The sequence below is a fragment of the Mauremys reevesii genome, linkage group 9 (assembly GCF_016161935.1).
Source record: "Mauremys reevesii isolate NIE-2019 linkage group 9, ASM1616193v1, whole genome shotgun sequence".
Taxonomy (NCBI): domain Eukaryota; kingdom Metazoa; phylum Chordata; order Testudines; family Geoemydidae; genus Mauremys; species Mauremys reevesii.
Genome location: NC_052631.1, coordinates 39,372,083 through 39,382,223, shown reverse-complemented (window position 1 = coordinate 39,382,223; position 10,141 = coordinate 39,372,083).

Genomic DNA, 10,141 nt, shown 5'->3' with positions numbered 1-10,141 from the left:
TTTCAACTAGCTAAACAGAGGTGAAAGGCTCCAAATCTGATTACCAATCATCTGAATTTGCTGTTGGTGAATTACCCAGACAAGATGCTGAGGATCTGCATTTACCTTTGATTTGTTTGTCTCAAGTACTTTGTTAAGTGATGAGGTTTTCATTTGAAAAAGAGAGAGAGTGGTGTTTGCAAAGTCTGGAAACTACTCCTTGTGCCCCAAAATAAATTAATTCTGGGCACCTGTTTTACTGGTACATTTTCAAATTTGTATCAGTCATTCATTAAGCCCTGAAGATGTGTTAGAGCAACAGCAATACTTTTTTTTGATTGGCCTTACAATTCGAGTAGCTGCAAATGCTTAAAATGTGCGGGAAGATAGCCTGTTGTGATTTAGACAGTTGATGAATGGCAAAAATCAGGTAGAGCATTTATTTCATGAAGAATGTTTCCAGAGTTCTTATGACACTGAACACCACAACTCCATTATTTATTCATACCCATTAGTTATTCCTGTATCAGGAATTCTGATTCTGTAAATATTGCTCCATATATTTTCCTGGTCAGGCTTTTTTCATCTACCCTGTCATGACAGAGTGAAAAAGAAAGGAGAAAGCATTACATGTTTTTAAATAAGCACATTACCTTGATTATAATTGCCCTTTTTTCTTTTCCCTGCCTACTCTCAATTTTCTCCTCCTGAAATAAATTCGAGATGCATTTTGAATTCAGAGTCCAAGGTCCAGCCTGAGCCACAGCTTCTAAGTGCTGTCTACACAGATATTTTTAAGAGAGCTAGCATGAGTTTTCTAGCCCAAGTCTGTCAACCAGAGCTGGGAGGCTCACTTCCACTCACTCCAAAATTCTGCGTAGACATACCCTACGTGATTTAGGAGCTTAAGTCTAATTGACTTTCACCTAGGCACTTTTGAAAATCTTACTCTTGTTGAATAAGGATGGACTTGAGATTGTTCTTATGATGTTTTGCTGAATCAGGGCCTTATTCGGTACATTTGTTCTATCCAAGCTGCATATTTATGTCTGGGACCATAATTTATTTTGGCTCCTAGTTTTTTTTATAAACAACCAGTGTAAAAAGATTCTCTCTATCAGCTTCAGTTCAACCCCCAAAATTTCATCTGATTCACTGTGACTAGACCCAGTTCCTATACTCTTTCCTTTAACTTGAGTTCTTGAGACTGTACATCATCCTTGTTGCTGTACATTGCATCCTATCAGAGGTAATATTCTTCTTGTACTGGAGTGACCAGTAGTGCATGGCAGTATTCCAGGAGAGGTCTAAGCACTTCATAATCACAGTTAAGTATTACCTCCTGTCTTTTATATTGTCCTTCTGCTAATCTAACCTACTGTTCCCCTACTTTTTCCTTCTCTACTGCTGCTGCTGTACAAAAGGCTAATGGTTTTAATGATTTTTCCATAATAACCCCTACAGTCTCTTTCCTGATTGGTTTACTGTAGGACTGTTCCATTTAACATTTCACTCCACCACCTTTATTGCCATTCTGTTATTAACCAGGACATGGGAGATCAGGCCAAGCAGTTGGAGCAGGAGCCAGGGATCTGAGCTGGAGTCAAAAAGCCAGCAACCAGAGTCAAGGGGTCAGAGCCAATAAGGAACCGAAGCCAGGGGTCAGAGCCATAATGAGGAAGCCAGTGTGGAATGAACTGGGCAGAACAGGAGCAGGGTTGGACAAAGCTAGGAGCAGGCAGGCACAGGACAGATTGCAGCTGCGGGCACATGCATTGAGCAGCCAGCATCCTGCTGCTGCTGGTCTTAAGATCCCATCAGCCAGTCGGGCAGTTGGGCCAATCAGGCGGCTAAACTGGAGCCCAGCTGCATTTGTTAGACAGTCTGAGGGGTTAAGCTAGCAAGTAAGCAAGATAGTTGTAGGCCTTACCCTGATACTTTCTCTCCACACACTTGTCTCCTCCAACAAACTGCTTAGCCTTATAAATTATTTACTGTGAACTGTACCCATGATGTGGTGTCTGCCTTGAAATCAGACTGGGGCTTTGGAGTCCCTACTGGAATATGTGGAACAGCTGGTCTCTCTATATAATTCATGTGGAAGTTGCAAGTGTCAAGCTGCCCTCCAGTGGCTGAAGCACATGAGTACCAACCTCAAGGCAGACTGATAAGAAGCAGGGCACACACCCCAAATTGGTTGAGAGTTCTGTACTTATATTTCACCAATCAACTGTCAAGTGTCAACTCCTCAAGCACTACATACAGTCTTAACATGGAGTCACAGAGAGTTCCCTTGGGTACTCCGGGTTATCTTGCCACCCAGGTAAGTTTGCTTTTGTGATAGATGGTCCCTTACACCAAAGAATCACAACAATATTCAGGTTATTCCCAGTCCCAAAGGACCATTCAATTACACTAAGGCAACTGCACCTTAAACCTCACACCAAAGACAACTGTTGTAGCCAATCCCGTAATAAACTATCTAAGGATTTTTTTTAACTAGGGAAAGGAAATAAGAATTATTTGCAAGGTTAAAGCAGTCAAAACCTAAATACACACAAATGAGTTCCAATCTTAAGTTTCAAAAAGAAATAGAAGCTTCTATAATAAGTAAGCTCTATATAACCCCTTAGGGCTAACCCAGGCCAAGCACCGGGGATCTTTTGCTTGTGCCTAGTAAATCCCTTGCCCCTCAGAATCCAAGCCGCATAAAAGATACGTTTCCTTTTTGTTAGGGCTTTTTATTTCGTTCTCCCTTCTGCTTCGAGTTGCAAATTCACCTGTTGGGAGGGATTCACTTGAATGTCTCCACTTGATGGGGGGAGGAAGGGGGAAATCAGCAAAGCCTTTTTTGTCCTCTGATGGTGGGCCTCCTTTGATGGGCAGGAGAGAACACCTCCTTTGGAACTAGCATTTCACACTTGCTAATGATTCTCTGCTGTCTGGCAAGTTACAGTTATAGAGCAAACCCTTAAATATTACCTTATAACACGAGATACAGATATTATAAGTATGATTAATGCATGCTGCAATTTACAAGTATTTCACAAAGTCTAAACACAGAACACATTCTTATAACTCTGATACCTATTTGAACAATAACAACACACAGGTGAGCCAGACTGGTTCCAGCAACGTGTTTATCAGTGTTCAGTTGAGACCTAGGAGCCTTGGCATGAGCTGGCAGCTGCTCTGCCAGCATCACAGCAAGTTATTTATCTTCTCATTTTTCTGAATGGGACAGTGCTCCAAGGTTTCAGTAGCAGAATTACAATGGTTTCATTAACCAATGGAAGTTGGTCTAATAAGAGATATCACCTCATACCTAGTTTCTCTCAAATATTTCTTGGGTCAGAATGCAATTATTTTGCCTCAAAATATACAACTAAATGCACATATACACAGTCTCACTATGTGATGTACCGAGGCTCATTTGAACTACTGGGGCTCAGCCGTGGTATATTCCAACACTGAATAAAACCCTAAAAAACAATCAGATGAATATCTGAAGTAGGACTTTTTTTAACCATTAGAAAGCAGGATCTCAACATGACACAATTTCATTGGCCACCGAGTGGCAGTGTAAGGGGAAAAAAGCAAGCGTGCTTTACTTCCACATTAATATGATCATAGAAATTATCAGAACATATACTAATGTCCACATTATTAGAGGACATAATTATTCAAGAAACATTTTAAAATGCTTGTGTTTCACATAAATTATCTTATTTTATCTTGGTCATGTGTTCTCTTTTCCTGTCCCAATTTTTTTAAGTATGGAAAGAAGTCTTTTACAATTTAATAGAGATGAAGCTAATAGGTTTCGATAGAAATTACTCAAAAAATATAACATTGAAGAGAGGATAATCTCTCTCCCATAGAATTTCACAGTGTGAAAAATCTATAAAAAGCTGCTTGTTTCTCTTTTAAATTCTATGGGATTTTTCCATAAGGGTTATAAATCAATGTAACAGCTTGATGTGCAGGCTGTCATGAGGGAGAGTTGCACTCAGATATTCAATGAGTACTCCAATAATATGGAGGTTAAAAGCTGTGAGGAAATGTTTGAAATTGACAACGTGTAAACATATGAAATATATTATAGAGTGATGACCTCTGAAAAAAATCCAATAATCTTGACATGGTATCAGAATAATGAACAGTACACAGAAGAAAATGCTGCAGGAACTCTAGTATCACAGCACAATCATAGTTTATTTCTTTTTAAAATTGCAATCAGTTTGTATGCCTTTTAGCTCCTTGAGCAATTCAATCAGTTATATGACTATATATACAGCATAGTATACAAAGGAGAAGTAACCCTTGGCTGGCCATTGCTAGTCTTTAGTTCTACCTGGACGCTAGCTTCTAAAGCTGAGAAAACACAACCCTGAAAGGAAAGAGTGTTATGATGAATTATTCATTTGTATAGCCTCATAATCTGGGGGCTGATGAGGAAGAATGGCTAAGATGGGAGGGACCGAGAGGCTGTAAACACTAGTCTAAATGCAGAGCAAACTTCAGAATGAACTAGAGAAAGTAAAGAGGGAAATATTTATTGTAACACAGCTGAGATGTAAGAAGTTGAAGAAGGTATTCACCTTTGGTCTGATTCATCTGCCAGAGTAGGACAAAAGGAAAGCAAGATACACCTACATAGCCTGGTGGTGAGTGCAATGGGTACTCGGCTACTTACCAATCTATGTTTTTATAAGGTCACCCAGTAGTCAGAAGAGGTGAGACTTGGGTAAAATCCTGGCTCCACAAAAGTCAACAGGAGTTTTTTCATTGATTTCAATGTGCCCAGGTTTCACCCAGAGTTTCCTGGTTGCCCACCTAGTGCATTTGCCCTTAAACCAAATTGTATTTTTAATCCCACATTAATGAGTGCAGTATAAATGCCAAAATAGGCAGATTAAAAACAAAGACATGGAAAATAGGAACTAATATCTTACTAATATCTTTTTGGAGAAGAAAACAAAAAAAATTGATTTGTGGAGAACAGGGAAAGAGACCTAGATGGCTTGTGCCTGGAGAGATAATGTGGGATCAACCACCACCACCACTTAGGAAGGATTAAATAATGTGCCTTTGTCACAATGTATTCAGATTCTGGAAAGATGAAGGCAAGGCAGCAGTTTATATCAACTTTCACAAGGTAGAGCAGCTTTCCAACAAAGGTGAATCTGACCTACTTTTACAACACAACTTCTCAGCTCACCTACAGTATCTCTAGTCCAGTGGTTCTCAACCTATTTACCATTATGGGCCACATACGCAGCCCACAATGTGTTATGTGGGCAACATCCAATACTACCCGTGTGCCCAGAGGATGTCACATGGACCGCAATTGTGTTCTGATTGGGTTGCAAGCGGCCCACAGGTTGAGAACCGTTGCTCTAGTCATTGGCTGTGCATGTAAGGAGGACTGTAATTAACTTAAAATGAATGTGACAATGCTACTGCATTTTCCTAATCTGCTAGCAAATGGGGCTAGAGTTTCCAAGAGTCAGTTTTCTGACAGTCTGGCTGCTACACAAAGCATTCTTTTGTCAGGGCACAAGGTCTTAGAAAGGTCTCTGTCTCAGAAAGGTAAACAACAAAGCCAATGGAAGCCAGTTTTAGACTAGCCAAGCTAATGCTTGGAACAGAGAGGTATCATCCCAGGTGGCTTATTGGGTAGTGAATAATGTTGGGGAGAAAATGGGTTTCCAATCAGGAGAGCAATTTGGATCCCCAAAAGGCCTGATTTTGCAAATGTTGAGTGCCCTGAGTCCCTTTGAAGTCAATGTGAGCTGTTCTTTTTTTTGCCTTCGCCTTCCTTGTGTCCTCCCCTCTCCTGCTACTTCCATTTCTAATGAGTAAAGGGCAGAGCCTTCCTTTCTGTGCACCTGAAATTCTAATGTAAAAGAACAACCTGTGTCTATCATGAGGAAGCAACACACACTTCCCTGCTCCATACAAACTTCTCACTAGCTGCCTAGCAATGATTCCATCTGACCTAGGGTGACCAGATAATAAGTGTGAAAAATCAAGATAGGAGGTGGGGGGTAATAGGTGCCCACATAGGACACAGCCCCAAATATCAGGACTGTCCGTATAAAATTGGAACATCTGGTCACCCTAATATGACCCCTGCTCGCCTCTCATTCTCCATCCAATCTCTCACAAACAAATCTTTCCCACACAACTATCACTCCATCTTCTAAACCTACTGTTCACCTGCTACCTACCCCTACTCAGCTAGCACCAAAAGGGGATTTCCAGTGAGACTTATTTTCCAAATTCAGACTCCAATCTTGAAATCATATATATTTGCTTAACTTTATGCACATAAATAATCCCATTCGTGTTATTACCAAAGTCTGTTAAAATTAATTTGGATGAATGAATGGCAATGCTTTCATGAAATGGACAAATGGGTTCAAGTTTTTATCATTTCAATTTTTGTTCAATGAAAATCATGAAAAAATGTGATTCGGAATTGATTTGAGTAAAGTTCTATTAGAGCTCAATCATTCTTCACTCTTCCTTCAATATAGAAAACTAAAATCCAAGACTAATACAGGACTTGCAGTCTCTCCCATAGTTCAGAACTGAGACAATCTGGAAACTGTACATCTCTTATCCTGTTAAGAAATGTCCAGTTACAAATGAGTAAGCCGCAAGCTAACTAGCATTTGAAGGCAAATTTATATTTAGTGGCGAACCAGTACAGGGCATCCATAAACCTTTCTTAGAAATATTATTTAATATCTATTGTACTTCATTCATTGAGAATAATTAAGCAATAAGACATGACAGAACATGTATTATGCTGTATTAATTTTATACATAGTGTGGTGTTAAACACGAGGCCAAAGGCAGAATATCAATGCAATTTGGCACAAACAAATATAACACAATTATAATATTAGCATCTTTTATTGAAATTATAAAATGGGGGTGTGGGGGGGTAATGTCTATTTGTTAATCTTAGGAATCAAGCCCAGTGAGCTGTGCCAAGTTACTGGCACTGATGTTAGAATTTATAACAGCGAATGAGATTACTGGATTTCTTCTGTCTACTTTACATTAAATGATGACCTCACGGCCTGTTGCCATACCTGTGACCTCAGGCTGGGATCACCATGGCTCTCAAAAGCTAAACAGGATCAATTTGGATGAGGTTGGAATAATTTAAAATAATTTCATGAATCTTATCAGAAAGCACATTTTGAAAGGTACTATGCAACATTGTTAGGCTCTATGACCTATGATATCCCTTAACATTTTGACTTATTCTTTTGGGTTTTATTAGGGAAAACCTATTGTCATAATAATTATATAACACATCCATAAATGGGACAGAAAATAACTATATATTTTCAAGACTAAAGCTCCATCGTTTTCTGACACTTACCTTTATGGAGGAAGGATGACATCCGGGGCATTGGACTAGCACATGCAGCATTGATCTACGCAGCATTATTAGCTGGATAGCTTGCTGTGCCACCACATGCAAGAGAAAAGAGAAGGTTCTTCTGAAGATTCACATCTTCTTGCGGCCTTTGGGGCAAAAATAACACTATGTAATTAACACATTCAAAATGTCTTTTACTGCTTTACTCCTACATCAAAATGAACTGGAGAGACAGGGAGATACCAATAAACAGGACAGTAGTTGCAAGGAGCCTAGGAGATACAAAGTATGGTGCTATATGTAGTTGTATTTGTCTACTCTGAGGACTAACTTCTTTGCACTGACATGTATTCAACTTCCACTGACCTTCCTATGGAATTTAAGATTTCAATGGGAGCTGCTCTCACAATTTAGCAGACACAACATGACCATATGGATTTCCTATCACTGGGGACTGAGCTAGCTTTATAATTCATCAGAGGGGAGTGGACCCATTTGGGAACTTCACTCTCTCTGAGTGCATCCTACATTTTCATGTCTCCACTTTGGGTCCTCATTTGTGCTGCAGTTGTGAAGGGATTATAGAGTTCCTGGCACGCATAGTTACCAGAGAGGACCAGGATGTGTTGTAGTGGGGAGCTTAATAAATAGAAGAGCTTTCTGATTAGGGAGTTCTCGAGTTGCTGCTTGAGCCATAGCACTTTGTGTTTATGTCATCACACTACAAGATGTCAGTACTGAGTGAATCCCTCTCTCTAAAGATTGACAAAAGTAAAGAAAAGAGACCCAACCACAGACTGCCAGATCAGTGAGTGGGGAAAATGGAAAATCCGGGAGGAAATCTGTGAAAGCTGCATCAGGAAGGAGGCAGAGACCTCTCAATGCATCAGTGGCAACCATAGCACAAATGGATCTGTTAAAGAAGTCTGATTTTGGCCACTCAGGCATCTGGACTTGCTGCATCTATAGATCTCAGTGATTCTAGATGACTTCTGGTTTAACAGAGGACATTCAAGAATACAAGGTAAATGCCCTAATATTTGCCATGGGTGATGCTGCTGACAATATCCTATATGCCTGACCCCACACTGATGAGGAAAACAAAGATTAAGTTAGGGAAGTTGTCAGTTCTTGTATTACGTATATTATTTGTTGAAGAACTTTCTGTCCTTTCTCCAGTTTCCCAAGGAACTGGCCACAAGCATCCAATGTGGTGGTGTAAGTCCCACATACAATCTGATTTGGTCTTTGCAGATCTCCATCACAGGAATAAGTATATATATATATATATTGGAGTTGCAGTGATGGCTGCCCCAGAATCAGTTTTAATTTTAAGGTTTTGACCATTTAGATTTCTGCTTGTTTACAAAGATATTGTTTGCTCTATGAGGATATAGTCCACAGAAGTATGGACTCATTGTCATCTGATGATAACATTCCCTCTTGGATTGTTTCCTCTACTCTTAGTGATGTGCATGCTATTGCAAAATGTCTCATTTTGTGGCATCTCCTAGATTGTACCCTAGGGTTGCCAGCAATACAAGGACTACACCCAGTAGAGAAACTGGAATGCATTACTATATAAGAGATGTATCCACATATCTTCACAGGGCTAAGAAAGCTGTTAAGGAAGTACAAAATAAAATTGGTGCCCCCCCAGAGACTCCCTTTGCTCTTAAAGCCCCAGGCCATATCCTTAGATCATTGCTAGGGAAAGGTAAAGAAGAATTTAAAAGAATGGAAGTTATGGGGGTTATTTCCCAGATAGAAGATCCACTGATTTCTGTGCAGTTGTAGTACCCAAAGCCCTATGGCAAAATCTGAATTTGGGTGCACCTTACACAACTTAATAAAAATATATGCAGAGAAAGACACATGCTTCCCACAGCTGACTAGACATTAGCTCAGTTATCAGAAGCCAAAGTCTTCTCAAAGTGAGATGCTACAGCAGGCTTCTAAGTAAATCTACTTAGAATCTACATTAGTCAGATTGTTTGGAAGATACCATTTCAATTGTCTTCCATTCTGCATATCTTCAGCACCCGAACATTTTCAAGAGAGAATCTCTCAGATTGTGTTAGGTTTGCGAGTCATCCTTTGCCATACAGATGATGTGTTGGTACATGGCACAGATAAAAATGAACATGAGTGACTACATGCAGTTTTGAAATGATTGCACCCAGCTAATGTCATTCTGAATAAGAAATGTGTATTTGGCAAGGAGCAGCCAAGAGGAGAGAGCTCTCTTCTGTCAGCTTAAAAAATTCCTGCCTCCATGAGAGGCAGTAGATATGTCGGTGGGAGAAGCTCTCCCACCAACATAGTATGGTCCGCACCGGCCCTTAGATCACTATAATTTACGTTGCTGAGGAGTGCGGATCATTCACACCCCTGAGCGATGTAAGTTATACCGAAGTAATTGTAGTGTAGACATAGCTTTAGTTAGCCACAAATGACTGGGCTCAATACAAAGGTAACTGGGTGAAATTTAATGGCCCATGATATACAGAAATAGACAATCCAACGGCCTTAGAATCAATGAATCTATGAAAAAATATCCATGAATTTTACACTCTATTCCCATCTAGATGCAGAGGAAGAACATGGCTCCAAGCAACACTTTTTCCTTTGGTATCCCTTCCTTCAGACCAGTGAGGGTGGACAGCACAACTTTCACCAACTTGCCAAATAAATGCAACCTTTCTTATTGCTCTTTGTGCTGCCTCCTATGTATTGTGGAGTACAATTGTGATCTTGCAC